Source organism: Myxine glutinosa, chromosome 3 (assembly GCF_964187855.1).
Source record: "Myxine glutinosa chromosome 3, kmMyxGlut1.1, whole genome shotgun sequence".
Classification (NCBI taxonomy): Eukaryota; Metazoa; Chordata; class Myxini; order Myxiniformes; family Myxinidae; genus Myxine; species Myxine glutinosa.
The window spans coordinates 128801747-128827321 of record NC_136263.1 but is presented as its reverse complement, the minus strand read 5'-3'; positions in this window follow the sequence as shown (position 1 = coordinate 128827321).

Below are 25575 nucleotides of genomic sequence, written 5' to 3'. Positions count from 1 at the left end.
AATAATTGTTTGAATTATGATTGGTTTAAACCATGACAAAACGGCAACTCGGGTACAGTCATTTATCTATACTAGGGCATGCCCGTACTATATATAAGCTAGGACGTGCCCGTACGTGGGTGCCCGTTCCTTGCCAAAAAAAAAAAAAAAAAAAAATTTGTGTAGGGGTGTGTGTGTGTAAACATCCTAGGGCGTGCCCGTACGTGGGTGCAAAAAAGCATGCGTGCAAACAACAACAACAAAAAAAAACTTTGAAACCACGTGGCAGTAACGACCACAGAACCCCCCCCCCCCCTCTATTTACATGAATGGTTTGGTTCATTCGCAACGCCAAAGCGAACGGCGAACGGCTAAATCGCCATAGCTCGGTAAGTATTTGTCCGATTAATTTCAAACCTTGAAAAGGCACATCCTCGGGTCCCCAGCAATATACCTGGCAAGTTTAAAGTATATCGGACCCGTGGTTGTCGAGAAACAGCGGTCACAGACAAACAAACAAACGTACAAACGTACAAACGTACAAACGTACAAACGTACAAACAAACACACAGAGATTACTGGAATTATAGATAGATATCTGCACATCTGGGCAGTGTCTGTGTTGTCACTTAACGACTCCCTCAAACTTTTGTCTCCGTGGTTGTGAAGTGTTTTTAATAACGTTGTGGTGGTTTTGAATCACGTGGTGGTGAGGTATTTTGAATTATGTGGTGGTGAGGTGAGGTGGTGAGGTGTTTTTAAATGACATGATGGTGAGGTGTTTTTAAATCACATGGTGGTGACGTGTTTTAAAATCACATGGTGGTGAGGTGTTTTGAATTACGTGGTGTTGAGGTATTTATAAATATGTGGTGGAGAGGTGTTTTTAATTATGTGGTGGTGAGGTGTTTTTAAATGACGTGGTGGTGAGGTGTTTTTAATTTTGTGGCTGTGAGGTGTTTTTAATTAATTGGTGGTGAGGTGTTTTTAAATGACGTGGTGGTGAGGTGTTTTTAATTACGTGCCTGTGAGGTGTTTTGAATTACATTGGTGGTGAGGTGTTTTTAAATAACGTGGTGGTGAGGTGTTTTTAATTTTGTGGTCGTGAGGTGTTTTGAATTACATGGTGGTGAGGTGTTTTGAATTACTTGGTGGTGAGGTGTTTTTAAATGACGTGGTGGTGAGGTGTTTTTAATTTTGTGGCCGTGAGGTGTTTTTATTACGTGTTTTATGGCTGAGGTGTTTTTATTACATGTTTTATGGCTGTGAGGTGTTTTTAATTTTGTGGTGGTGAGGTGTTTTTATTAAGTGTTTTATGGCTGTGATGTGTTTTTATTAAGTGTTTTATGGCTGTGAGGTGTTTTTATTACGTGTCTTATGGCTGTGAGGTGTTTATTACGTGTTTAATGGCTGTGAGGTGTTTTTATTACGTGTTTAATGGCTGTGAGGTGTTTTTATTACGTGTTTTATGGCTGTGAGGTGTTTTTATTACGTGTTTAATGGCTGTGAGGTTTTTTTTTAATTCAGTGGTGGTGAGGTGTTTTTATTACGTGTTTTATGGCTGTGAGGTGTTTTTATTACATGTTTTATGGCTGTGAGGTGTTTTTATTACGTGTTTTATGGCTGTGAGGTGTTTTTATTACGTGTTTTATGGCTGTGAGGAGTTTTCAATTTTGTAGTGGTAAGGTGTTTTTATTACGTGTTTTATGGCTGTGAGGTGTTTTGAATTACTTGGTGGTGAGGTGTTTTGAATTACGTGGTGGTGAGGTGTAATCGTCCCAAACTCTCAGTCTGCACCTACCCCTCCCCCATGTATGTGCTGAGGGGTTCTTTCTTGAAAAAAAAAACATTCAACCTAAATCTTCAACCTAAATTGCCTATAAAATGTAATATTACAAACACAACAAATACATTTGTGCAAAATAATTGTTTGTATTATGATTGGTGTAAATCATGACAACACAAGCACCTCAGGTAGAGTCATTATCCTCAGCTAAAATAAGCCTGTTCCTCAGTAACGACGCTTGGTGAGGTGAGTGCAGTGAGCCGAGCCAAGCTAGTATGTATGTATATATATATATATATATATATATATATATATATATATATATATATATATACGTATATATATATATATATACGTATATATATATATATATATGTATATATATATATATATATATATATATATATATATATATATATATATATATATATATATATATATATATATATACTGTATATATATATATATATATGCAGACTTGGCATTTCGTATGGAATATTTTTTTTTTCTTCACTTGGTTTACTTTCTTAACTCAGTATATCAATCTGGTGAGTTTCTTTTACACTTTGGTGATTTATTTGTCAAAAGAACCATGTCACTGATTGTCTGTCGCAGCAAGAAGTCAACAACAGGATTATATCACAGGTGGCATGGCAAAATGTACGGACAGGTGCATTTGATGATTGGCTTCACAGTCGGGTATACAAGGGTTGTTGCGTTCTGTATTAGTGGAAAACAACTGCTGCACATCTCCAAAGGTTATTGCCGCATCCTCTGGAGATGGTCCGTCAACTCGACAATGCTGTTTGTCATGGAGTGGTGGCTTTACGAAATTACGGCATGAAACAGCATGCTATTGCTCAGCAGTATGGCATCACTCAAGGTCAGGTGTAAAAGATCCTGAAACGAAATGCTCAGAGGGGTGTCCCTACTCCAATACCGAGGCCAGGACGTCCCCGCAGAACCACAAGGAGGGATGATCGCCAGCTGCACCGGTGAGTCCGCAATGGCCGTACCAAGTCAGCTAATCGGCTTAAGGCTGAGTGGCAGCAACTGACAAATGTGCCTGTATCCAGAAGGCTCGTCAACCAACGACTGGTTCAAGCAAGCTATCGTGCCAGGCGTCCCCTGAGAAAGCCACGCCTGACCTGACAACACCGCCAGCGCCGATTGCAGTGGGCCAGAGAGCACCGTCAATGGCAGCCAGGACACTGGAATCACGTAATCTTCAGTGACGAGTCTAGATTTCTGGTCTATCGTCAAGATGGCCGCGTCCGAGTGTGCAGACAAGTGCATGAAGCCCACAATAAAGATTGGATAGTGCCAAGAATCCAAGCTGGAGGTGGTGGGGTGACCGTTTGGGCTGCTTTTCATGCAGGGGGCAAAACTGACCTGGTTGTTCTGAATGGAAACCTGAACCAGTTGAAGTACAGGGCCATTCTGGAAGAAACATTGCTTCCATTTGCTCGTGCAGCCTTTCGAGGAAACTTTGTCTTCCAAGATGACAATGCACGGCCTCATCGTGCTCATATGATCCAACACTTTCTTGCTGACCGTGGTGTAGAGCATATGGAGTAGCCTGCCATGTCCCCGGATATGAATCCGATAGAGAACTTGTGGGCAGAATTAACGCGTCAAATCGACCACTTGGACCAGCAGCCGACCTCTGTGCATGAATTGCAGCAGGCTATTGTCACTGCATGGCAAGCGATTCCTGTCCAAACCTTGGCAAATCTCATGAACAGCATGCCTCAAAGTGTACGTGCTCTCCTGAATGCTCGTGGGGGTTACACGAAGTACTGAACTGTAATTTTACTGTCCGTAATCCCAGTCATAATTTAACTTTTGTTTTTGTAAAAAAAGAAATTGGCTAATGTGCAAAATAAAGAGATACTTCTGGAAAAACGTACAGAAGTTTAACACAGTACTGTCCATGAATTGAGTTCGATATCAGTTTACATCACTTTCGAGGATCAATTTATTTGTTTCGAAATGTCAAATGTGGTTTTTGTTTCTTTTAAAGGTCACATTAACAAAATCTAGAATAATTTCAACATAATTCCAATGAACTTTTGGTTCTAAGACATCTTGAAAAGTAAGTTCACCCCCACAAAAAAAATATTCCATATTAAATGCCAAGTCTGTATATATAAATGTATATATATATATATATACAAATATATATATATATTGTTGCAGCTGTGCCATAAAGGCAAACTCCCTATAGTCAATTGCACGACAACATGTAGCCTGCATTAGTCAGTTATGTCTTTTTGAATGTAAAGATTAGCCCTTCCCATTGTGTAGTAAAAAAAGACAAAACATGCGTTGAGTTAGGCAGAATGGGCCAAATGGCCTCTTGTGAAAGTTTATTAATTGGGCGTGGCCAGAAGTACAGGCCCACGTGACCAGTGAGGGGGCGGGAACCCGTCGCCATGATGCGACAAGCCTCAGCCAATGGGAGGCTCTGGAACATTTTGAGGGGCATGGGCGGATTTGGTAAAAGCCCACGTGGATCGCATTTCACTCTCTTTGCCTGGGATTTCGCTGCGCTCAGGACACGACTCTCTTTTTGCCTGGGGTTTCACCACGCCACGACCTCTCTTGTTATTACGCCGTGCACACGAGAATAGTGCTCTTGCCTTGGATTTTGCCACGTGGACGACACCTTGCTCTGAACTCTTGCTTTTGGCTCCACCAGACGACACGTGTTTTGGCTTTGTTTAACGCCCGACACCAAGCGTCTGCGCCGATCTTTTGTGCTATCCGGCTGACCCGCAAGCATTGGCAATTTCTACTCGTCCCACCTGTGCTGAATATACCTCGTCCAGGCTGCACGTGTGGACCGAACTGCGCACACCAGACCACGTGGTCACCAGTGAGGAATCCCAGCATGTACATCGGTACGCCCTTAACCAGAGTGTCCTTTGCCCGTGTGTGTGTGTGTGTGTGTGTGTGTGTGTGTGTGTGTGTGTGTGTGTGTGTGTTAGAGTGTGAAGGCACCAAGTTGGGGTTATTATTAGGTAATATTTGTTAAGGTAAATCTTTGTCTCTTTCTCAGTGCCTTCCGAATAAAAGGCTGTACATTTTGTTCTTCCTTTCCAACCTGTTCGGCCCGTCCTTTCACCAATTGGCTTCGCATCATCCGAGACCGAATTTGGCTAGACTCAGGTCCATAAATCTCGTGGGGAAGGCCGCTTTCCACACCGTGTGCAAAACCGCTCGGCATTCCATAAGGTGTGGGAAAGTAAGGGTTCCATCGCGCAGAGGGTTCGATCGCGCAGAGGGTTCGATCGCGCAGAGGGTTCGATCGCGCGGAGGGTTCGGCACGCGCATGCACCTTGACGTGTGCTCGGCACATTGAATTTGGAACCCTCCCAGCCCGGTCGTCTTGCGATTGTAACAAATCGTTGTCAGGAGTGGGGATTTGAACACCTCGTACTTCGGCTGAACCCCACAACAAATTGTTGTCAGGAGTGGGGATTCGTACCTTTCTCCTTGACTGTAACAATATATATATATATATATATATATATATATATATATATATATATATATATATATATATATATATATATATATATATATATATATATATGTATGTATATGTGTCAGTATGTCGACTTAGGACTTGAGACTGAGACGAGGAACAACTGATATATTTATTGGATTCGTCAAACAGACTGTGGAGAGCAAAATGTCGAATGAAGCCCACAAATGACCAACCTGACAACAGAATGCTCCAAAATAGTTCGATCAAGGCTTCATTATATAGGGGTTGGGTCTAGCTTTCAGGATAAGAGACAAAGGATGGATTCATCTGCCCCATCCGTGGTCCTTTCCTGTTATTCAGTTAATTAAAGAAAGTTCAGGAAAAGTACAGAGAGATAAGGAGAGGACAACCATAAATATGTCGACATAAAGAATTGGCAAGGCCGTGGGAGTCAGCTTGCAACCAAGGCCATGGAGAGGGGAACAGGTGGATTTCGACTGGAAGGGAATTATGTCATCACCACAAGGCATGAGCTTTACAAAGTATATAATGCCTTAAAAGGATATAACAGGTTTCCAATAATGCCTTAAAAGGATATAATGGGTTTAAAAGGATATAAAAGGATATAAAAGTTTCAAGCAAGACAAAACATATAATTGGGTATACTTGTTAATTACTCACATCATTAAGACAAAGGGGGAGGAGGATCTCAAGTCCCTATATATATATATATATATATATATATATATATATATATATATATATATATATATATATATATATACTAGCTGAGGTACCCGGCTTCGCCCGGGTTGAACAAGAATAATACAAATATATGATGAAAAGAACATGTATATTTTAGAGCAATATCACAGTACATTTCCTACATGACGTTTTGTCAATTTTCTATTTCTCAAAACCTCTTGGTATACAACATTTCTGGTTTCCTTACTTGGTGCCAAGACAAAGATTGCTTGGTTTTCCAACCCTCGAGCAGCCCACGTACAGCTGGCCATGGGGAAGTACCCGGCATTGCCGGGCGGGGGAAGGGAGGGGAGGGGAACGGGGGGGGGAGGGGAAGGGGAGGGGGGAGGGGAAGGGGAGGGGGGGAGTGGAGGGGGGAGGGGAGGGGGAGGGGGAGGGGGAGTTGAGGGGGGGAGGGGAGGGGGAGGGGGAGGGGGAGTTGAGGGGGGGGGGGGAGTGGAGGGGGAGGGGGAGGGGGGAGGGGAGGGGGTAGGAGAGGGGGAGTGGAGGGGGAGGGGGGAACGGCTAGCTTGGCAAGCGATAGCAGGCTTTTTACTTTTATTTTTACCTCAATGAGGGCTATATATACACAAAGAATTAAGTTAAGCACCCCTACACAACGAATTAAGGTAAGCACCCCCTAATATATATTCTTTGTGTATATGTATACATTGGCATATATTCTAAGGTATGTGAGATCAAATAATGATTGGTATGACATTAGCAATTATCCATTGATGAAATTGAGGGATCAAAGTGAAAAAAAGTGATTGGTTGAGTCAGTGATCCGATCACGTGGGTCCTACACACGTTATTGATGCAAAGATCGCTAGAGGTCTTCTCAGAACAATGACTGTACGTTAGAAAACATAAACGTCATCCACACTGTCCGTGATGGACCTATAGCTCCATACTTAAATTGAGGTGAAAATATGCCTAAAATTCCCAAAAAATTTCACCTTAAATTATTCAGAATAAAATATTGAAAACGGCATGATTGTTATGTTTTTATGTGACCATAATATCACTTCTCCAGAAAATATAGCAATATCATGGGTATATTACACTGTTTTGACGACAACAAACTTGTAATGTGCGAGGTTGTAAAAAAACGGGGGGGGGGGGGGTGCTTAACTTAATTATTTGTGTATATATAGTCTGTGCTTGGATCCTTCAAGTTCAACATAAAGTTTTTTATGAAAAATAATGCAGATGTATAACAATCCACCAATGCAAGTTCAGAAATGAATGCAGATCCTTTCCTTTGCGATACAAACGCAATTTCCGCCATTTCCACTCACGATCGAGGCCTCCACAGTGACCGCGCCTCTTCTTCCTCCTACAACTTCGTCTCACTTCTTTCACTCAAAATGCACGAAATTCTGCCGCATGAAATTATGTAGAGGCCTCGTCGGGGGGATATAAGGTAGATAAGGAAGGCGTTGTAACAGAAGGATCAAAATAAAAGTGGAAGAACATAAGGAAATGGGAGCTATTGTGGACCCACAGCCAAACCCGACAAACCATTGCAATACACCCCGAACGTCTAGCGCCGCCACAAACTACACCATGGAATTGCAGCTGGCGCGGTTTTTTTAACCCATTGATATTAAAATAAAACATAGCCTAAAACCACCGGGATTTTATGCTGATTCCGAATCTGTGTCTAAAACTTTTCTCCGATGTGTAGTTCTTGAGTTATAAGCGGACATCCAGACAGACACACACACACACACACACACACACACACACACACAGACACTCCTCCTTTATATATAGATATATATATGTCGGGCATGGGGGGCACACCATGTGACCCAGGGCACCTGATATATATATATATATATATATATATATATATATATATATATATATATATATATATATAATTGTGTCTTTCCTTTGCTTGCTTCAAAACAGCTAGATTCACTTGCAAAACATGTTGTTCACGGCTTGGTCAGAACTGGCCTTGAAGATATCTTTCAACGTCTGCCAAAGGGAGAAGAGTTATATTAAATAATGGGAATAGTTTGCCATATAAATCTTGTTTGCCTTCAGTTAACCCTGAGCAGAGTATGATTTAATATGTATCCTTTGATTTGTATGCTCATGTTCATGCCCTGGCCCAATATGTTTTACTGTCAAGTGTAACACAATTGAACTCCCTTGTGAGAACACATCCCTTGGCCTTGCAGGCCCAGCTTGTTTGAGATAATTGCTTGGGAAATATCTTACTTTCACATCTGTGCCTTAAAACTCAGCCCTCTCACAGGAAAAAACGTCGACATGGGCTGTGCCAGCCCATTGTCCTTATCTGAAGGCCATTACTTCAGCGGAGAGATTTTTTTACTTTGTTCGATTATATAAGGGATCTTGTTTCAGAGTATTTTCAGTGTGGCCCGGACTTGTACTGCTTTGTGTGACAAAGCACTGCATTTCGAACGCGCTCCACAATTGTGTTTGTTCGAATCTTATTAAACCACACTTGCTTCAAACTTGCCTCTTCTTTCAATTTAAAGAGGATTACCGTCAATCTGGTGTTAGAAGTGGGATACATCCAGCTACAGGTCGAGGAGGGCTCCTCAGGTCGGGAAGAGGCAAGGCCAGCGCTGGCAATAATTGGCTGAGGTAAGCATATTTGCGCACCTAAATTGCAAGCCTCTTCCCTTCTCCTTGGAAGTGGCAAACCTCTATCGACTGTGCCTGGCATGTATCCTCAACCAAATTTAAGCAGAGCACCAGTGGGTTAACGAATCGAGCAAGGAGGGCACCTGGGGTTAGGAGGGATAACCCCGCAGGTTAAGGAATACCCCGGCGTAGGTAATAGGTATAAGGAATACCCCGGCGTAGCTGATAAGTAATAGGCTAGACCCCGGCGTAGGTAATAAGTTAGAAATACCATGGCGTGGGTGATAAGTAATAAGTTAAGCTAGGAAAAGAAGGGAGAACCCCTTTAAGGAATGCCCCGGCGTGGGTAATCCAGATCTCAACCCCTCCCAAGGCCTTTGTCCAGTCCCAGGATTAAAGGCATGCACATCCAGAGCGTTTTGAGGGAAAATGCGTACCCGCAGGAGGGAGCTCTGAAAATATGCTGCAGGCAGCACAAGTATTAGCCCTTTTTCTGGACAAGAGATGAGGTCAGATCTGGAGAATTAAGATGATCAATTTAATGCACAAGGCGTGTGAATCCAGCCGAAAACGCGCGAGCCCGACGTGCAGGCTGGTCACCATGGCGACGTGGCAACGGCCCATGCGAGGAACCGCGAGGCGGGACGAAGGCGAGACGAGGGAATGCATATGTTCAATGCCGTGCATGGCATGAACGCATTCGGGTGGCCGAGGCAGGCGAAAGAGGATTGTAATGAGCCAGGTACAATGATTAAAACAGTGAGATATGAAAAGAAAATGATGCAGCCAGGCGTTTGTTGAGCTGCACCACGTTGTATGAGAGGGCTTGGAGGATGTGTGCCGAGGATCTGAGTAATCCTTGGCCGGAAGAAGGGTCATTTGCATTATGGCGCAAGCAAGTCAGAAGTTGATGGTAGCTCGGAAGAACTCCGAAAAGGAAGAGCGCAGGTACCAGGTAGGAGAAGCCTGGCAGGCAGGAGAAGTGCTGAAACTTCAAGAACAGAGGAAGCAAGCAGATAAAGCACAGGAAAACAGAAATCCAGGTAGAAACAAACAGGACAGGTGAGCCTGAAGAGAAAATAAATAGGCTCACAGCAAGGGGCCAGGTAAAAGCACAGGTAGGAAGGATTGGAGTGGTTCTTGAAATATTGACAATTGTAACATGAATGAATGGGGATTGTTGAACAAGATTGTACAAAGAGACACGTGTGCAAGAATTTATGCTGTAAGGTATGTGTTTAGTGAGAAGTTGGTCGGATAGGCGTTGTACACGACTCACTCAGGTCGATGTGCTGTGAATTGTACGACTGTCAACAACGCTGGGTGTGCACAGTGGTTTGAAATGCGAGCCGGTACGAAGTGTCAGTCACGTGGTATGAAGAATGTATAATTTTCTGTCATTGACGTGTGTGTATTTCGCCGACTTATGGACGTGTGAATAATTGACAAAGGGCTTCTTGTATTGCCTGCATAAATTAGGCAATGTCGATGAGTACTGGCCACGTGTGTATTGTATGTGTGTATTGGATGAGTATATCCCTGAGGCAGCTCACCCTAATGATGAGGTTATGTCACGTGGGATGTCATCGATTGCATTTTTGGGTCAGAGGTCAAGGATCAGATATCCTGTTGTTGCAATAATTTGCGAACTAATGATGAGATTCTGACCAAATTGGGTATGATGGAATGATATTATATGATGTAAAAGTAAAAATTAACTTGAGTAAATTTGGGGCTAAGAAATAGATGGTGTCAGTTTGGATTTTTATTGAGATTCAATGTTTATTCAGTCTGCTTGTGGAAAAGGGCAGGCGAAAATGAGCCTGTATGGAGAGCGTTTGTAGACATCTTTTTAAAACATGTATTTAATTATATCCCCACATTAACAGCTCTCCAGATTTAGCATGGGAGTAAAAGTCAAAATCAATTAAAGGATGATAGGCTGAGTCAACCCACTGGGTGTTAATTCAACGGCAAGACAGGGACTTTAACTGGGCCAACTTGGGATCGCGGATTGCGTTGAATGAAGGGAGATACTCACTTGAGGACGGGAGGTCTGAGCTCTCTCGGTCGTCCTCCAGGTCGGAGGGATGAAACGGCTTGGGCTGGCAATGAAGCAGGCTCAATGCCGTGTGTGCCGCTGATACAGTGCCTCGACGGAAGTTGAGGCGAAGGGACGTTGTAAGCTGTGACATGCGACAAAGTTGATATGAAGCGGTTTCTTGGGGAGGGTTACACTCGATGGGCTGCCGTTGCCGTTGCAACAAAAATTAGGGCAGGAATGGGGAATTTGTTCAGAATGCCGGCGATAACCCACCTGTGTCTGTCCCTATGTGTGTGTGTGTCCCTGTGTCTGTCTGGCTTTCTGGCCGTCCATGGAGTCATGTTTCTGAACACTGATTTCAGGGGGGTTGCGGGTGTGCCACGGAGCTCAGGTGCACCTGCGGTGGTTGGAAGGTGGTTTGTTGGTGGTAATTCTAGTTGAAACTCTAGTTGAAATAATTTAAATACAGATATTGGGATATTGGGAATATTCATAATAAATATTGGGCAGCTATTGGGCCAGAGGCTAAAACAGGTGTAGGCAACAGGTGCATGTGATGCTAAGAGAGGAATTAGAGGACATTGGATTGAATTTAAATTGAAATGAAAATTGAAAAATTGGATTAGGAAAATTGGATTGTTGAAAATAATCATCTATCTATAATTCCATTAATCTCTGTGTGTATGTGTGTATGTGTGTATGTGTGTATGTGTGTATGTGTGTTTGTATGTTTGTCTGTGACCGCTGTTTCTCGACAACCACGGGTCCGATATACTTGAAACTTGCCAGGTATATTGCTGGGGACCCGAGGATGTGCCTTTTCAAGGTTTCATATTAATCGGACAAGTACTTACCGAGCTATGGCGATTTCTTTACCAAACACCGCAAGCCGTTCGCTTTGGACCAAACCATTTCATGTAAATAGAGGGGGGGGTTCTGTGGTCGTTGCGAATGGACCAAACCATTCATGTAAATAGAGGGGGGGGGGTTCTGTGGTCGTTACTGCCACGTGGTTTCAAAGTTTTTTTTTGTTGTTGTTGTTTGCACGCATGTTTTTTTGCACCCACGTACGGGCACGCCCTAGGATGTTTACACACACACACCCCTACACAAATTTTTTTTTTTTTTTTTTTTTGGCAAGGAACGGGCACCCACGTACGGGCACGTCCTAGCTTATATATAGTACGGGCATGCCCTAGTGGGAATAATGGCATCTGTTGGATGCAACACTTTTGTGCAATTGATTGACCCAAGAGATTATGCCCGAACCAATAGAAGCATGGCCATCCACACCTTCCAAGCCGGTGACCAAGTGCTCGTGGAGCACTTCACCCACAAGAACGCCCTGGAACCAAGGTGGACGGGACCGTTCCAGGTTCTCCTGACCACACCAACAGTGGTGTTTTGTGAGGGCAAGTCGTCCTGGGTACACGCCACGCATTGTAAGTTGGCCCTCCTCGCACCCACGGTCACTGAAGTCCCACCAACCACACCCATCGTCACACAGGATGGGGCAGAAGCTGCACCAACCAATACGCCGTAGACATATAGGAATAATTACACTTGCACTGTTATGTTTATATCACCTCGCCAGCACAGCGCCCACCACGCCACACCCCAAGTGGGCGGACATGGTGACATATGTTGAAGGATTATATGAAAACCTAACCTCTAAGTCTCACGTCCATTATCAAAGCGTTACCTGGGGGCAGAAGATAAACGTACCTTGTTGTCTAACACCACAAAAGGACCCCCCCCCCCCCATGGATTTATATAATGTGGAGGGCTGTAATGACAAATCCAAACGGAACGAAGTCAACACAAGTTGCCCTCTCTCGTCAGAGGCAAGTACAACGGGGAGGAAAGTTTGGACCGACAGCAAGTTCAGCCAAAGCAGGATTCGAATGGGGAAAAGGCTCGAACAATTTAACCACACACGCTTTACTAGGAAGAAATACCACCCTGATATTGATATGTGGTTACGACCATACAATTATTGACTTCCCGACCACCATGCGTCACACACATAGTGACACCACGGGTCCCAATAGTGGTAAGGAAGAGGGCAGAGGGAAAGGAAGAAGCCAATAGTGTATGGTCCGGGATAGCAGCCTGGTTCCGGGGATGGACGGGAATCATTGTAAAATGGCTGTTGACAGGCCTGGCGATAATCGTAGGAATCGTACTCACCCTGGTCATAATAAAGGCCTTGGTCATGGTTTGTGTGAGAAAATGTTTCACAAGATGGACCACACCAACTACTGCTACCGAGATGGTCCTCTCGCTACATGGAAAGGACCCAAAGGCCTTTGGCGAACTGGTCAATTCTGTCATTTCGTGGCAAGATTCGAACACCCACGACTGGGTCGACAACCGAGACGACTCATGGCGAGAGGATATGGCTTTGGAGATCTACGACTCCTGGCATGGCACCAATGACCATGCCGATCCTGAATGGGATTCCTTTGAATTTAGTAGTAAAGGTTCTTTTAAGAGCTATTATGCAAACAGCGAGGACGGAAAGACGAATAAATGTCCGGGAGTACCACCATTTGTAAAGAACATTTTCGGGTTACCCCCTCAGTGCAAGTCACCCGACACCACGGATACTGACGCTGATTCAGACAATGAGGAGAAGGAGATTTGTGATAATGAATATGCCACGCTCTCTCCCACAGAACAATCACATGTACAAGGCTTGATGGCATTGGACGTCGATTGTTTGCCCTGATTCGCGAGGATCACACCTGCATAAGGAGCGCCCCTCATCAGGCCGGCGACTGAGTTGCACCTACGTTGCAGCAAGGGTGGGCTCGGAACCCGGCCGGGCCTCAGGTATCTCCGAACCAGGCGTCTTCGTCGCGAATTACGGCTAACAATATGCGTTGAATGTTGGACAGCCACAACCAGGGGGCGGTGTCCCTCCCAGAGCATGCGTAATGCATTGCGCGCATGGCATGTGACTGGGGGAGCTCTGGCCTGCTGGGGTTTATACATTGTATCTTTCGACACGTTGTCTTAGAGACAAAAGGGAGATAATTGCAGGACATGGGGAGCGCACCACGTGACCCAGGGCACCTGATATATATATATATATATATATATATATATATATAATTGTGTCTTTCCTTTGCTTGCTTCAAAACAGCTAGAATCACTTGCAAAACATGTTGTTCACGGCTTGGTCAGAACTGGCCTTGAAGATATCTTTCAACGTCTGCCAAAGGGAGAAGAGTTATCTATATATAATTCCGGTAATCTCTGTGTGTGTGTATGTTTGTTTGTGACCGCTGTTTCTCGACAACCACGGGTCCGATATACTTTAAACTTGCCAGGTATATTGCTGGGGACCCGAGGATGTGCCTTTTCAAGGTTTGAAATTAATCGGACAAGTACTTACCGAGCTATGTCCAAAAAACGATTCAACCAATCAGAGAGCAGCGAGTTATCGCGTGTGCCGAACGTGGCGAACACACTCTGCCTCGGACGGCACATTTGAGAGCGTATTCATTTATTTCACGTTGGCAAACTATGTTGCCGCTATGTTGGCGTTAAACTATGTTTTAAAACTAATTAAAACCATTTCATGTAAATAGAGGGGGGAGATTGTCACTGTACTCGCAAGCCGTTCGCCGTTCGCTTTGGCGTTGCGAATGGACCAAAACATTTCATGGACCAAACCATTTCATGTAAAGCGTTCGCCTTTCGCTTTGGCGTTGCGAATGGACCAAAACATTTCATGGACCAAACCATTTCATGTAAATAGAGGGGGGGGGATTGTCACCGTACTCGCACCCACGTACCCACGTACCCACGTACGGGCATTGCACCCACGTACGGGCATGCCCTAGTCTATCTATAATTCCAGCAATCTCTGTGTGTATGTTTGTATGTTTGTATGTTTGTATGTTTGTATGTTTGTATGTATGTTTGTCTGTGACCGCTGTTTCTCGACAACTACCGGTCCGATATACTTGAAACTTGCCAGGTATATTGCTGGGGACCCGAGGATGTGCCTTTTCAAGGTTTGAAATTAATCGGACAAGCAGTTACCGAGCTATGTCCAAAAAACGATTCAACCAATCAGAGAGCAGCGAGCTATCACGTGTGCCGAACGTGGCGAACAGGCTCTGCCTCGGACGGCACATTTGAGAGCGTATTCATTTATTTCACGTTTGCAAACTATGTTGGCGCTATGTTGGCGTTAAACTATGTTTTAAAACTAATAAAAACTAATTTGCGATTCATCGTAACTGCGATATACGACCTTCCGGAGCTCCCGTGAGAGCGTGCGCCATTACGGATAGTAATTCAATTAAAAACATAAAAACATTGTCCCAATTCAGTCAGAGCGAAGGGCGTTGTTTTAAGCGAAGAGCGTTTTATTTTTCCCCTTAAATTCAGTCGCCGGACGGTGAAAGCTTTTTTGGGGGGGCAGCTACTGGCAGCCACGTACGGCCAATCACAGGACACGTTGTTGTGTCGACGTGCCGTGTTGTTTTCCCTCGCGGTTTGGAATGTTTTTCCTTTTCATTTTTTTTCTCTTCCTTACGGAAGTACGGGCATTTCCTTAAATTTGCGATTCTTTCGCTTTCCTGCGCGTTTGGGCACGCTATGGCGATTTCTTTACCAAACTCCGCAAGCCGTTCGCTTTGGACCAAACCATTTCATGTAAATAGAGGGGGGGGGATTGTCACCGTACTCGCAAGCCGTTCGCTTTGGACCAAACCATTTCATGTAAATAGAGGGGGGGGGGATATAATTTTAGATATAGATATAGTACGGGCATGCCCTAGTATTAAATAATGGGAATAGTTTGCCATATAATTATTGTTTGCCTTCAGTTAACCCTGAGCAGAGTATGATTTAATATGTATCCTTTGATTTGAATGCTCATGTTCATGCCCTGGCCCAATATGTTTTACTGCCAAGGATAACACAATTGAACTCCCTTGTGAGAACACATCCCTTGGCCTTGCAGGCCCAGCTTGTTTGAGATAATATCTTGGGAAATATCTTACTTTCACATCTGTGCCTTATAACTCAGCCCTCTCACAGGAAAAAACGTCGACAGGGGCTGTGCCAGCCCATTGTCCTTATCTGAAGGTCATTACTTCAGCGGAGAGATTTTTACTTTGTTCGATTATATAAGGGATCTTGCTTCAGAGTATTTTCAGTGTGGCTCGGACTTGTACTGCCTTGTGTGACAAAGCTCTGCATTTCGAACGCGCTCCACAATTGTGTTTGTTCGATTCTTATTAAACCACTCTTGCTTCAAACTTGCCTCTTCTTTCAGTTTAAAGAGGAATACCGTCATATATATATATATGAGTGCGTCTCCAATACTGCTACTAAAACCTGACAATGGGTTCAAAATTTCAAATTGAGGTTCACTCATAACTTTTATCTTTATTAGAATCTTCAAACACTGCCACAATACACAAAACATTGCAAAAGATAAAATCACAATGCCAAGTTCATGAAAATTGCTTGGATACATAACCCTATGCTCAGAGTAACATTCATCACTTGGTGTCCTCTGTGACACCATACTTCACGAAGTGGAAAGATAAATTGGTTGTGGCACGGCGCCATCTGGAGAAACGGACGTCTCGTTCTCCCAGTCCCGTTCATTTCCATCTCCTCCGCATCCCAGACAGAGTGCAGTGTTGCCTTTCGCACACCTGTACGTGCGTGTTTCCCCAATCTGCCAAACTTCTGCTCCTCTCGAATGTGCCAGCCAATCCACCCCGAACAGTGGGCGAGTTCTTGCCGGCATTCTCCATGCTTCGTTCCACATCTCCACTCTGAGCCCTTAAATTTGGCTGTCCATGAAGGTGCAGCCACTTGGTGGCTAGTTGCATCATTTTCTCGACTGCTGGTTGGTCACTAGTCGCCCTGATTCTCAAATCTTATTAAATCATAATTAATCATACTAATCATATTAATCATATTGCCGTTCCGACCGCTTGATTCATTTCCGGTCGCAATACACGGTAATTAATTCGCATCCCTTTATGCAACGCGTTTCGTGATCCCCCGCAGGCTCACGCACAGTCACGATTTGCATGTACAGTGCATGACGTCACACGGCTCACCCTTCCCGAGCCTGCAACAATTTATTTTCCCTGGGCCAGTCCATCTACGCACGATCGATAGATGTGGCGAGTTTTAACGGAAACCCTATCATAGGTCCTTGTCGTTCTTATCCCAATGTAATGGAGAGGTCGAACCGACTTCACTTAATAAACATTATAAATTAATTATCACAATACAGTGCTCGAGATTAATTTGATGATCGCTCGGCTTCCGGACCGAATTAAAGCTAGTTTATTCCGCGATCTTTGCCGGACCAACATGCGCTGCCCAGGCCCGTGAACCACAGTCTGACCCGAACGCCCCAAATCCTCCACACCTTTTTGCAGGCGAGGTCACAATCATTTGGCCGGCACGCCGCATCCTGGAGCACACCACAACCTAATTTATCCATCCAAAATGCAATCAATTTCCAAACTCCATGCCACGGTGTTGCGAGATGATATTTGCAAAACTTCACACCGATACCCATCCACATTGCATAATTTATGCAGACAATACAAGAAGTCCTTGATCAATCATACATGATATGATGAAATGTTGACAATATGATGATACATGATACATGACACACATCTCACAGGAAGACTAAATTGACGAAGCACACACGTCCCTAAGTCGGCCAAGCACACACATCAATGACACACATCATTGCAGGCATACACATCCACACCAGGTGTGCGGCACGTCATCTAAGTCATCACCTGCTGCGCGCACAATGCCTATCCGACCTCCAACATGTCTCCGACAACATACAATACAGCATAAATTCAGGCACACCTGTCTTTTTGTACAATCTTGTCGAACAATCCTCATCCATTCATGTTCCTCTCGCACCATTCAAAGGAATGAGGGTTTGAGGATGGGGTGACAGGACGGGGGTGGCGGGGGGGGGGGGGGGGGTCGGAATCCTACTACATTTGCGTATTTGTCGCTTCAATGCTTCGTATTGTGTTTTATCTAAATGGAGTTTCAGCACTATCCTGACCCTGGTCTCTATCTGACTTGACCTTGTAGTTGCCAGTACTACTCCTGCCAGGCTAGCCTGTTTCGCCACTGCCTCCCTCTTCATCGCTTCCTCTTTCCACCACCCGTACACTTTCCAGTAGTCGGATGGGAAGGTTCACTTGTCTAGATCTTCCTGACTTGACCTTGTAGTTGCCACTACCCTACCAAGCCTACCTAGTAGCTGCGCTTCATCCTTCCTTCTGGCCATTTTCCTCGGGTTCTTTGTTAGTTCAGCCTATGCTTTCCCTGGTAATGCAACGGCATACCCCATCCTGTCTCTAGGCTGTCCTTCCTGGGATGTTAGTGGTCTACAGGCGTCGCCTTGCGTCCGCCTGGCCTCACGTTCCCCCCTCCGTGCTAACCGTGACCCTACCCTTGGTAGCTCAATAAATTCGTTATTCCGGGTCAATCGCCCGTACTTACAATTTGTTCGTGGCCCAAGCTCAGACAGCGAAGGAAGGAAGGACCACACCCAGGGTGAAGAGCGGAGCACATAATTTGGGATAACTTCAGCGCAAAGTCTCACCTTCATCAAATCGGGTGCCGGCCGGCCTCTCCTTTCTGTCTCCCCCGGGGTCCGTCCCGTCCAGTCTGGCTCCGAGTTGGACCCCACTCCTGGTACCAAAATGTCGGTGAATAACTTCGAGGTCCACCCAGATGAAAGAGTAACAGAATTTATTGAAGAACCAATCACGATCGTGGAGACTGTTGGAGAAAATCAGGACTCAAAGGTGCCTGGAGGATTCTCAAACACTCTAAAATAACTCAGCAAAAGCAAGTCTTATATACAGCAAGGCAAGATATTCTTCATACCTTTTCCCAGAAATGTTGAGCAAATTTCGGAGAAAGGGGGAAGTGGAACAACTGCCCCCTCCTCTTGATCTATCACCAGAACTGCCCAGAGAAACTTACTTCAAGGACAACTCCCACTCATGATAGAATCCAGGCCGCATACCAGTCTGTTAATCTCACACATTCCAAGGTGTTTTTCGTTTCTCTTTAGTGATCTGGCTTGAACATGTCTTAGGCCATGCTCTTTTCTGCAAAGTAAAATGAGAGCATATAGACTACAAGTCAAAAGTTTTAGAACACCTCAATTTGTCCAGTTTTTTTTTAAAATTTACGCAGTTTAATGTCCAGTGAACAACCTGAAATGGTACAAAGGTAAGCAGTAAACTGCACGACGTTAAAAAAAAACTTTAGGTTTCAGGAAACCTAAAAAGTTTAGGTGTAAAAAAGACTTTTTTCAGGGAACAATTAATGGTTTAACAACTTACAGCTGTTCTGCAGCAATGTAAGTAAATTAAGCCTTGAAAGTTGATGCAAACAATTCCTACAGGTGTCCCAACCTCTGCTGATTACTTGATTACAAACCCCCTGTCTGTATAAAAGCAGTATTGGAAAGGACTGTTATTACACCCTCTGAAGCATTATTTGGACCATATTACACTGCAGGAAGTAGTATATTGGAAACTGGAGGAAACTTTGACAGGAAGAGGTTTGGCAGACCCAAAGCCACAACAGAATCAGAAGACAAGTTTCTGAGAGTCAACAGCTTGCGTGATAGGCGGATCACAGGACAACAGCTTCAAGGACAGCTTAACACTGGTCGAAGTAAGCAAGTCTCAGTTTCAACTGTGAAGAGAAGACTTCGAGCTGCAGGTTTGACAGGTCGAGTGGCAGTAAAAAATCCATTGCTAAGATGGCAAAATAAGATAAAGAGGCTTGCCTGGGCCATGAAGCACCGCCAGTGGACAACTGAAGACTGGAAGAAGGTCTTATGGACTGATGAATCAAAATTTGAACTCTTTGGTTCATCACACAGGGTTTTTGTACGCCGTCGAGTAGGCGAAAGGATGGTTCTTCAGTGTGTGACACCAACTGTCAAACATGGAGGAGGAAGCGTGATGGTCTGGGCCTCTTTTGCTGGATCCAGTTGGCAACTTGCACCCTGAACAAAAAGTGCCACCACAGCATTTTGCAGTGCCATGCAATACCCTCTGGTCAGGGGTTCATCCTACAGCAAGATAATGACCCTAAACACACCTCCAGGCTATGTCAAAACTACCTTCGAGGAAAATAAGATGGTAGGCTTCAAATCATGGAATGGCCAGCACAGTCTCCAGACTTAAACCCCATCGAGCTGGTTTGGGATGAACTGGACAGAAGGGTAAAAGCAAAGCAACCTACAAGTGCAACACATTTGTGGGAACTTCTGCAACAGTGTTTGGGAAGTACTTCCCAAACAATATTTGATTTCCATTGAAGAAAGAATGCCACGAGTTTGTTCGGCGGTTATATCTGCAAAAGGTGGCTACTTTGCTGAGTCCAAAATTTAAATTAAATTTTGTTAAACAAAATGATTCTATGATTTCTTTTTTATCTCCAATTGTTTATTTGTTCTTTGCCTCATTTTAGAGTACATTGAGACATTAAACTGCGTAAATTTCAACAAAAACTGAAAAAACTGAGGTGTTCTAAAACTTTTGACCGGTAGTGTATGTTCAAGCAAGACATCATTTGAATGAAGCAAAACACAATTAAAAGATACAATCCCCACATATATATGTGTATGTGTGTGTAGATGTGTGTTCTTGCAAGTTGTTGTTGGCTGCTATCTTCACAGGTGGTGGGTTTCAGGAGATGGAACGAAGAGATCTAACAGGTCTCAAATTATCCACCTCCGGTGTGTGTGTGTGTGTGTGTGTGTGTGTGTGTGTGTGTGTGTGTGTGTGTGTGTATCAGTCACATTCGGCGTCATGATAAGTCCTTATATAATAAAATCATCGAAGCTCATGTCCATTAGACAATGTGGTATTCAATAACATATGATATACATGTACATTTACTCTTGTATTTTCTGTGCAAAATCTTGTCCAAGGATGTTCGTTGTCTGCACTTAATTTATTTTTACTATTTATTTTATTCTCAAGTTTTTGTGTTTTACATTCATTGGACAACATTGACGCAAAACCAACGCGGCTCGATTCAATGCAAAGTTTCCCTTGCACGCTCAAAGCCTTTGGGCTCCAAGCTGTTACAAATGCACAAAGCCTTTGGGATCCAAGCTGGTAAAAATTCTCAAAGCCTTTGGGATCCAAGCTGGTACAAATGCTCAAAGCCTTTGGGATCCAAGCTGGTACAAATGCTCAAAGCCTTTGGGCTGTAACACGATTCCAAAGCAAATCCCTAGCTGAGTAAACCAATCACCCCCTCTTCCCTCCCAAGGACATTCTCTCTCTCTCGGAAGTAACTCCTCCTCTCACCTATGTCACCCAACCACGCCCACGTGGATTTTTAGACTCATCTAATATATGGGGTGAGTACTCGTATGAGTTAATGGGTTTTTAGATCATTTCCAAGTATTCATGATTCTGAAAACCTCTACTTTGAAGGAAAATAGTTCCTTCCAAAATGCAAGCTTTTCATTGGCTGAGGCGAGCACATTATTTTGTGGGGTGAGAGTGGAAGAGGCTATTGAAATTTGTGATTTTTCCCACTATAAGCTCCACCTTCACCCATGCAATTACTGCAATAGTTCCACCTGAAATGTTCCCACGCTTTGGACCGCCTTTTTCATACCAATTCATTTTGCCATAAGGGGTGGTTTGAGTTTAATCCCTTCATTCAATTGGACCAATTGTAATATTTAAGCACATGCATCCCCCCTATAATTCTGCATGTACGAAATGGATCTTCTCGTAATTACTGGTGGTGACGTTCCTTGCAGAATGTTCCACCTGGCGGTGCATTTTATGCTATAAGCAAAGGAAACAATTGAAATAAAATATTCCATCACCAGATATAGGATATAAATGGATCGGTCCACTGGAAATGTTTATTTTTAACTTGTGATATATTGTGAATACGCAGAGGGCAGAAAATCTATTAAATAAAAGCAAATTAATTAACTTTTGGCATTGAATAACTTCAGAATGAATTTTTTGTTTTAAATACATTTATTCAAAGAACATATATAAATGTTTATTTATTAATTGTTTTATACATTTATTCAGAGAACATTAAATATACATAGCTATATAAGAATTATTTATTTTTTTCAAGCCGTTAATTTTCATATTGATTGAAGCTAGAACATCATTTTTGTGTTTTTGAGATAGTGGTTCTCATTTTACTGCAGTTCAAAAGTCTGGCGATGAACTGAAAAGACATCAAGCACATGCACACTTTTAAATGGAAAACAAAAAATAGTTTCTGCAAAATAAGTGTAATATTAAATTCATACGGATTAGTTTGGTATTCATACGAAAATGTGGATTATTTCCGTTGGTGTATTTTTGTATGGCAAGTAACAGATGTCTATGATCAGGCCTGAGAAAAATATTAACTCAATGGGGAATCATTTCCAGACATAGCATGAGCTCAGTGGTCCCAGAACAGTCTGCGGAGGGTGGAGCAGGGATAAGGGAGTAAACCGTTAAAGGTGAAAAGGGGGTGTGGTTATCACGATCACATCATCATAAATTTACATTATATTTAATACTTTAAAATGCAGTACAGCAATTGGTGACATATACAGAAAGTTAATGATAAACTTTTAAAACCAGTATACACAAATTTTGATAATAGCTCATTTTACTAAAAGTTAGACCCAAGATGCAATGCCAAATAATCCCAAATTTTATTCCGTGATGTGAAAAGGATTGTGTAAAATCCTGTTACAAAAAAGAAAGAACGAAATTGTACACAAAACCACATATATTATTATACAAGTATGTTTATGTTTTAATGTATATGCATAAGTTTCATATCAGAAATGGAGCATTGAATAACTTAGCTTTTGCAAGAATCTTTATATATATATATATATATATATTTCAACTCCGCGTGTGTGTGTGTCGGTGGGAAACCTTTTCTTTGATTTATATGCAAATCCACACCCCTGGCCTAACCTCTACCAAATTTTGCATACGTGCTGACCTATGGGCAATCCACCCCCCACAAGTTAATTTTTTGTGTGTGTGTGTGTGTGTGTGTGTGTGTGTGTGTGTGTCTGAAAGCCATAGGAAAACACGCCAACATATGAGGCAGGAGAAATTGACCCACAACAATGAAATTATGCCATTTGTCCCATCATTGCCATGGTGCACTCAGGAGTTGTTTGCTGCAGCTTTAAACATAATTCTTGTCGATGGTTTACTCACGTCTAAATAACCATATTTGTATCCTTATGAATGTGACTATGATTTCCCACGATCATATTTTATTTGATGGTCCATACCCTTTACCAAAGCAGCTTCTTGGCAAGGGGTATACTATAGGTGGTTTACCATTACCTTCCCATCGTTATTTATCCATGCTCTATCCTTTAAAATGTTGAGCGTCAAGCAAGGGAGCAGCATGTACCATTTCTAAAGTCTTGGGTATGACTCGGACAAGCATTTGAACCACTGACCGCCCAGACAGGATGCTCTGACCATTATATGCCACCAAATCTGGTATTCTATCATATACCGTAGCTTATATTCAGGTATCAAATAAAATATATATTAAAGGTGGAGATTGGAAAGCTTATATGATATATATCAAATAAAATGAATATTAAAGGTAGAGATTGGAAGTTTGATGACTTTCGTGTTAATCTAACGGTAAAACGCAGGTAGCACGAACGTAAGAAATGGAAAGCATGTGTTTATGATCTGGGTGGGGCTCTCTCAATAATACCAAACGTGATCATTAGAAAAGGTAATGCGCATCATCAGAAGTCCTCATGCCATTGGTTCATTTACCTGCAATATGCTACGTGTCCACGGGAGAGCGACACAAATCCTCAATACATTAGTTCATATCGGGGATGCTCGGAGTGCAGACATTTTCGACATGCCTTGTGTCAACATGTGAGTACCAGTCCTCATCACTGGAATTATTAACTTAAATGTGTTGTTTTTTTTTTACTTTAGTTTGTGGATTTAATTGTGATTTTAAAAATAACTTGATAATGGTGCATGTTGTTCATTTCGAGATGTTCTCTACCACTCAGAATTGCCTACTGTTGTTTAATATAATAGACAAATCACATGCAAAGCATGGTACATAAAACGATATGAATTGCACAGACGGAACAAATAGAGATTTAAAATGCCTGAAGTCATGAGCTTATTGTACTGCGCACTGTAAACATTGCTTATTGAACACATTATTTGAGGATTGGTGAGATGAAATTATACAATCTGACAATGCTCAACGAATATCTGGCAACAAACTTTAATCATGTTCGGAATTCTGATTAAATTGGTTTCTGAATAATGATTATTTATAAGATTCTCCAAAAAAGAAGAAACAAAGAAAGAACAAAAGCCATATTTCTGGAAGTGCGTCCTCTTGTGGTATATTTGTGCGTATACATACATTGTATTCAATGTTTTGTCAATTGTGGAGAACTCGTAAATACACTGTTACCCACTAGAGGGTGTGGTAGCTGAGGCGCAGGTGTTCATGACACGTTCTTTGTCTTTTATGTCGAACTATATCATCGTTACGCTGTTCTATTTTATTGAATACATCATATTGCGCTCAGAGTGCATTTGAAATATTTCAAGCATCTATGTATTTTGCTTGTTGGCATGTAATGCATATGTTTTTAAAATAAAAAAGTGTTGTTCATGTGATTTGCAGATAACAATATATACTTTAATATATTTAAGTTGCTCCAACAGGAAGCTCCAACTCCTGGGTCAGGGGGGTTTCAATGTCCTGCAGTATTTGTGGGCAGAACATTTGTCAGTATGTTGTCCCAAAGGACTCATTCTGCTTTGTGAGAGCCTATTGGGATATCCTATAGGAAATAATATTTAATTGATGTGAAATTGTTGAAATCTTTTTTTAATCACAAATTTGGGAGGAACGTTCGATTAGGGATTTCATGAAAGGTTAACTTTTTTTTTTTCCTAGTTGCACTCGATGTCATTGATTTGACTTATTTTGGTATTGCTTTTGTCTTGCAACATCACAGACTTCGGGAATTTAAAAAACGAGTTATCGATGGTGTCAACTTTCATATTGTAATCTAGTGATTTCAGGTTCAAATCCAACCCCTGCGGGTAAAACAATGACAAACCAGTTGGTGTATTTAATTACCCAGAAAGCTGTTTTGGCAGCTCTATACTCAGGTGATCCGACTCTCAACTGCTGTGATGCATCATGAAGTGATAATGAGTGACATTAAGGAAACAAAGTAACCCTTTTCAAACTTAGCTTTTCAATTGATGTTTCTTTGTTTACCACATTGCCATCAGTCAAAACATAACTGATACATTTATTTTATTTGTGATTGGGCAACTCCAAAAGCTGTTTTATAAAATTTGTTACTTTTCCTTATCCATTGCGATCAATCAGCTTGAGATTTAAAAAAAAGGTTCCATACAGCGATTACTAAAGGAATGTAAGAGCAATCTTTAAAAACTCGACGAAAGAGGTATTTTATATATATCTTTTTTTTACCCCTGATGAAAATATAACAACGGGTTTTATATATATTTATTTTTTTTATTTTTTTTACCCCTGATGAAAATATAACAACGGCAAATTACATTACTATGGCCAGTTAAACTTCTGCTGGGGCGAATTGCTGATTCTACCTGCAGGATTTACTTTGTGTGCATTTTCAATGAGCTGTCGACCCTAACAAGTAACCTCTGAGATTCGATGTAAATATCATTAAATCTCATGCAAACTTTTTGCAAGGGCATGCACAATGCTAGACTCTACAATGACCGTAAGGTGGACAAAACAACTCTCGATGGCATTTGATTTACAAATTATCCTCAACTCAACCAA